We start from the raw sequence: 7,128 nt of genomic DNA on the forward strand, positions 1-7,128 counted from the left end.
TTGCTCCCACACCTCGCTCAGCCAGTGAGTGGGAACCGGTATGTATGTGGGATCCGAACCCTCGGCGGGAGCGCCACCGCGCTCCCAAGCGGCGCACTGTAGCAGTGCACCACAGGGCCGGCCCACATATGCATATATTATATATGTATATAAATGTATATGTATATTATATATACATATATTATATGTATATAAATGTATATACATATATAGACACACATATATTTTATATATTATATATACATATATATTTTTCTCTACTAAAATAAACATGCAATTAGCTTTTCCTTTTCTTTTTTTTTTTTTTTTTTGTCTTTTTGTCTCTTTTTTCGTGTCCAGCAACGGATCACAACCCTCAGTGTCGCGCCCGTACCGGACCGGGACCGGCAACGGGATCGCAACCCTCGGTGTTGCTCCCACACCTCGCTCAGCCAGTGAGTGGGAACCGGTCTGTATGTGGGATCCGAACCCTCGGCGGGAGCGCCACGGCGCTCCCAAGCGGCGCACTGTAGCAGTGCGCCACCGGGCCGGCCCGTAGCTTTTCCTTTTCAATGGAAATTTAAATATGAGTAACTGCCAAAAGCCAAAACCTAATTTTAGCTTTACCTTCTTTACCACCAAGATCTTTATTAGCTACTACCCAGCAGTCAAGATGACTAAAAAACACCATACATTTTCATATCCCCTCTCTAATCCTGTCCACTTTCTTGATAAAAAGAAAAAGATAATAAAATGCGAAATGGTCAGAAGACATGATTTAAAAAGAGAGACAAGAATTTTAGACCTGAAAAATTACCTCAGTTTATCAAATTCAATACTCTGGCTGTAGAAAACTAAGACCCAACTGTCTCTAAATTAGCTCTACAACTAATCAGGATAAAGGTCTGCACAATCTTCCCCTAAAATAAGAAAGAAAATGGATATGACCTTGTTTAAGGGGAACACTAAAAAGTCTCCAGACTAAAAGAAAGTTGTTTTAGCAAATCACTTAATACTCACTCTCGTGCTTTCCTTTCTGCATGTTTGTGACACACACACACTTAGCTACCCAACATACGTTTCTTCCCCTCTAATGTGCTACCAGAATCCCAGTTTTATAGGAGGCAGCAGTGTGCCTAAGCCTTGTAGATGATGGTGCACGTTAAGCCAATTCCCCTCAGCCAAACGTTCACATCCTCAGTCTCTCCTGTGAGTGGAGGCAATCTTGTGAAACAATTCAGGCAAATGAGACTGAAGAGAAAACTGTTTGGGAGCTTCCAGGAAAGATGTTGTCTTCTGTGAGGCAGGCACAAGAGGCAGAATTGCTTGCTCTGTCCTTCTTGCCTCGAAAAGGGATGTGATGCCTAAAGCGGAGACAGCCATTTTGTGACCTGGTGGTAACAAGCATGAGGACTGTAAGTGAACATGCAAAAGACAGCAGAGTCAAAGACTGGAGAGTCCCAGGCCTTGATGACACTGCTGAGCAGCTGAACCAACCCTGAGACCACCGACCTCTGAACTTCTGTTTACTGCATAAGGAAATAATAAATAGCTATGGTTTAAGCCTCTGCTAGTGGCTTTCTGTTAAGTACGACTAAAAGCAGTCTTGAATTAAAAAAAATTTTTTTCTGTGGCATGGCCTGATTTTCCTGCCCAGTCTCACTTCCATGACCCATACACATTCTACTTATACAGTGGATCCTTGAACACAGGGGTTACAGGCATCAACCCCCAAACAGTTGAAAATCTGCATATAACTTCTGGCTCCCCCAAAACTTAACTACTAATAGCCTACTGTTGACTCGAAGCCTTACTGATAACATAAACAGTTGATTAACACATATGCATACTTTGTGTTCTATACATGTATTATAAACTGTATCCTTACAGTGAAGTAATCTACAGAAAAGAAAATGTTATTAAGAAAATCATAAGGAAGAGAAAACCACAAGGTCACTTTTTACTGCCTTATGCAATTTATGGAGGCCAACCACTCATGTGGAGATGATTAGCTTCACAGGGCATTCTGAACGTATACTCCCAACACTTGAGCTCACCTCAATAGCAACAGGAGGTGGCTACAAAATTATTACAGTAGTATAGTATGTACTACAGTTAATTTTATGCAGTTATGATTTAATACTGCATCTTTACACTTGTTTACATTTCTCTCCACTGTGAATTACCACGAATGGTACCATGTAGGGTCTGTATTTGCATGCACAAATTTCAATAAATTTAAACTTTTTATAACAGATTTGTGCATATCTTATGGTGGTAAATGATAAAATAGACCAATATCTACATATATTTTATGCATTCACGGATACCTAACTTCCTTTTTTTTGATATTTCTAGGCTACACGGCTCATCCATGAGTTTTTGAAATTTTCTTTTTTTTTTTTTCCTTTTTGTCTTTTTTCGTGACAGGCAACGGATCGCAACCCTCAGTGTCGCGCCCGTACCGGACCGGGACCGGCTACGGGATCGCAACCCTCGGTGTTGCTCCCGCACCTCGCTCAGCCAGTGAGCGGCCGGTCTGTAATGTGGGATCCGAACCCTCGGCGGGAGCGCTGCCGCGCTTCCCAAGCGGCGCACTGTAGCAGTGCGCCACCGGGCCGGCCCTGAAATTTTCATAAATCTCCAAAAGGTTTTATTTTTATTGGAAAAAATCCCATTTTAAGTGGACCTGTGCAGTTCAACCTGCATTGTTCAAGGGTCAACTGTACTAAATGCACATAAAAAATGACAGGACTACATTTATCCTATATAGTTAATAGAGACTAATTTAATTATAGTTATAGTACCTCAACTACATGGCTCTATTAAGATAAATGTTATCAATACAGGAATTAGGAAAAATGTGACTCAGCCCCACGTTTGTTCTTCGCTTACTAACTTTGATCTTTCCTTCTGCCATCTCAAATCCTTTTTGGAAATAAGTATCCAATAAATTAAAAACTGATAAATGATATGTTTAAACTAAACTCCTGTCTCCTTTAATCATAACTTCCTGTTAGTAAAAAATAAAATACTGAAGTTTCATTCTTGAACTTGCAGACTCAAACCTAGCCCAGTCAATATTTCCATATCATCATATACAGATGCTTCTAACCAAAGCTTCAAGACTTCCCTAACACTCTACCATTGCTGTTTTCCCCTACTATAACTAAATACATGGGTTAACATAACAGAATGTGAATATTGCTAAGACACTGAAAGTCAGACCATCTAGTACACTTATTTTAACTGTACTATTTTGTTTTGGCAGCTGACTGGTATTGGGCTCTGAACCCTTGACCTTAGTGTTATCAGCACCATGCTCTAACCAAGTGAGGTAACTGGCCAGCCTTTAACTGCATTTTGATGGAAATCTTTCAAATATATGTCCAGTCTCCATGACTCCTGTTGCACCCACCTCTGTATCTGCCCTGGCACCATTCTTCCAGCGTCCAGCACACGGGGAACCCAGTTCATTCTGTAGCCTTCCTCTACGCCCTCCAACGCTTAACTGTCCACAGCCCAGTTCTGCTTACAGCTATTCCCATGATCACTAATGCCTACTCCACTCACTCTTCTCTCGCCATTTCTTCTTTCCAACCTCATTTGTCTTCTGTCATCCCTCAGCTTTCCCACAAAAAAAAGGTCGACAGCCTCCGTAGTTGAATGAAGCAAACAACTGCCATGAGCACTCTGTTCTCCTCTCAAGTTTTCATCTCTCCTCTCTTGTCACTCAGGGGAAAAAAAATGACTTAATACTCCTGATTTTGAATGCAGATATAAATGAGTATGCACATGTGTGTATGTTGGCACAGTGCTTTTTTAGTTTAAAAAAATGGGTAGCTCAAAGGATCATTTTTTGATAAGCTGTCAAGTGCTTTTACTGACTCCTCCCTTCTGTCTACCCTTTATCCACCACTCTCTGATGTTACATGACTTTCCACCTACTGTGGTCTCTGGATCAGACGCTCATCCCACATACTAGCATATTTCCCTCTCCCTGACAAATTAATAAGCAGTTAAGATGGAAACATTACTTTATTGATGTAGATGTGTGTGCCAGACTGCTCTAAGAAGGTGTTAGAACTCAGCTCTAGCTTATACCAGCAGTTTTCAAAGTGGGATCCAGAGACAGGGGGCAAGAGACGGGGGCGGGCACATCTTCAGAGGATAAATGTTCAAACCATGCTTGGTCATACAAAGATATTATCTGCCTTCTTCACTCTTATTTTCCCATGAATGTACAACAGTGATTCCAGAGGATCATGTGATGATGATGTATCACTCTGACAGCTAACGAAACATGTGCTTGTGTATTCTTCACTGCCTACCAATCATTTTAAAGTCAGTTTCATTTAACAAAGTCCTTGATAAAAACAATAAAAGTTATTAATTTTATTAAATTACAGCTCTTGAGAACTTGGTCTTTTTTTAAAAAAAAAAAAAAAAAAAAAAGATGACCGGTAAGGGGATCTTAACCCTTGACTTGGTGTTGTCAGCACCACGCCCAGCCAGTGAGCGAACCGGCCATCCATGATTCCAGAGGATCATGTGATGATGATGTATCACTCTGACAGCTAACGAAACATGTGCTTGTGTATTCTTCACTGCCTACCAATCATTTTAAAGTCAGTTTCATTTAACAAAGTCCTTGATAAAAACAATAAAAGTTATTAATTTTATTAAATTACAGCTCTTGAGAACTTGGTCTTTTTTTAAAAAAAAAAAAAAAAAAAAAAAGATGACCGGTAAGGGGATCTTAACCCTTGACTTGGTGTGGTCAGCACCAGGCTCAGCCAGTGAGCCAACCAGCCATCCCTATATGGGATCCGAACCCATGGCCTTGGTGTTATCAGCACCGCACTCTCCCGAGTGAGCCACGGACGGGCCCCGAGAACTTGGTCTTTTTAACATACTGTATAATGAAATGTGAAGTACACATAAAGCACTTCTGCTGCATACATGAGTACAATGACTATCTGGAGGAAAAGCATTTACAAAACTGAGTTAGCTTTTTTCACAGAATACCATTACTGCTTAAAAGAATGACTAGCAGATAACATAGTTATTCAGACTTAGGTATTTGGCAGACTCTGTCTCTAAAATAAATGAAGTGAGCCTGTTACTTCAAGGAAAACTTGAAGTCAATATCTGTGGCCAATAATAAAATTTGAGCTTTCAAGAGAAAATTAAGATTTTGGAAAACTTGAATTCGCCACCAAGATAATGGCCACTCCCAATTCTTAAAGACTTTTTTGATGAGACTGATAGTCATATTAATGAGTGTGATTTGTTTACTAGCGTATAATCAAATGTGTTAACATTTTGAAAGATCTGCTTAACTGAGTAAACCATTATTTTTTGAATGACCAATGTATAATGTTACAAAATCACACACAGGTCAAAGATCCATTCAAAGTGCAAAAACAGGCAAATAGAATTAATGTTACAGAGTACAAAAAATTCATTGATATGGTTTCAGATTTCAACATTGCCACTAACCTTTAAGAACCTACCAATTGTTGGGTTTTGGTGTAAGAGAATACTCACAACTACATGAAATGACTATTAAATACTCTGCTTATTTTCAACTATGTATCTTTGTGTAGCCAGGTTTTCTTCATATACTTCAATCAAAACAACATATCACAAGGACGAATATAAAAGCAGTTATGCAAATCCTGCTGTCTTTTATTAGGCAATAACATTAAAGAGAAAGGCAAAATTAAAACAATGCCACGCTTCTCTCACTAGATCTTTGTTTTAGAATACCTTTTTCATAGAAGTACACTATTTATGTTAATACTTTAATGTTTGTTATTTTTATGACTATTTTAAACATTCCTCAGTTTTAATTTTTAATAAGTTAAATATTGATATAGTCCACATAAACAAAAGATTCTGGGATCCTCAATAATTTTTAAGAGTTACACTGAGACCAAAGTATTTGGAAATCATCACAAAAAAGAACACTTACAAGTATGTGCATATAAGAGAATGGGCACCTGAAAATGAATTAGAAGATCTTGGCTCCAGTTCTAGCACCACTTCTTACTTGCTTTGGGATTTGAATAAATTAGTCTCTATAAGGCCTTGGTTTCCTCATCTGTAAAATGGGTAACTCATGACTTGTTCTGAGGATAAGAGAGACAAGATATGTCAAAGCAATTTATAAACTAGAAGGTGATTATTGCAAGGTCTCAAAGTTGAGTTTTAAATACTTATAATGTTTCTACAAAATTCTCCTTATTTTTAAAAATTTATTACTAAAAACAGAGCTTATAGAAAATGCAAAGTGGAGATATCTGATTAGCCAATTAGCTCAAATGTCCAACCACATAACTCATTGTATTAAATTTCTTCCCCTACAGTTATAATTGCTAATATATATTTTAACTCATTATTATGGGTATTTCCAAATATACAAAAATGTACAGAAAATAATAACAAACCCAATGTACCTAATACTCAGCATCAACAATTTTCAAAACTTTGCCAATATTGTTTTATTTCCCACTTTTGTGTATTTGTGCCTATCCTGAAGTTTTTAAAAACAAATATTAGGCATCATTTCATTTTGCCTAGAAATACTTCCATATGTATCTTTAACAGATGAGAATTTTTTGGGCCAGCCCGGTGGCGCACTGCTACAGTGCGCTGCTTGGGAGCGCGGAGGCGCTCCCGCTGAGGGTTCGGATCCCACATACAGACCGGTTCCCGCTCACTGGCTGAGTGAGGTGCGGGCACAACACCGAGGGTTGCAATCCCATTGCTGGTTCCGGTCCGGTACGGGCGCAACACTGAGGGTTGCGATCCGTTGCCGGACACGAAAAAAGACAAAAAGGAAAAAAAAAAGAAAACAGATGAGAATTTTTTAACATAACCACAACACCATTATTATAGCTGAAAATGTTATGGGTATATTTCCTTTTTTTTTTTTTTTTTTGGCAGCTGGCCTATATAGGGATCTGAGCCCTTGACCTTGGGGTTATCCATAATTCTTAAATATCATCTAATACACACTCCATGTTCAAATTTCCTGATTGTCTTTAAAAAAAAAAGTCTTTGTTAGTTTTAGTTTTCAGTTGGTTTGTATTATCAAAATATTCTTATAAGTTCTTTTTCAGGTGAACCCAAGATTTTTAACTA

At 38.6% G+C, this 7,128-nt stretch overlaps 1 protein-coding gene across 1 annotated transcript in view; it reads right to left on the bottom strand.

Annotated features, from left to right (window-relative positions):
- Positions 1-6,050, bottom strand: part of DUSP16 (dual specificity phosphatase 16) — a 71,999-nt gene extending 65,949 nt beyond the window's left edge. Inside the window, exon 1 of the mRNA XM_008575506.1 lies at positions 5,985-6,050. The gene's annotated coding sequence lies outside the window, so the exon portion shown is untranslated. The remainder of the gene's footprint in view (positions 1-5,984) is intronic.
- Positions 6,051-7,128: the final 1,078 nt, after the last annotated feature.

Source organism: Galeopterus variegatus, unplaced genomic scaffold (assembly GCF_000696425.1).
Source record: "Galeopterus variegatus unplaced genomic scaffold, G_variegatus-3.0.2 Scaffold1201, whole genome shotgun sequence".
In the NCBI taxonomy this organism is placed as follows: Eukaryota; Metazoa; Chordata; class Mammalia; order Dermoptera; family Cynocephalidae; genus Galeopterus; species Galeopterus variegatus.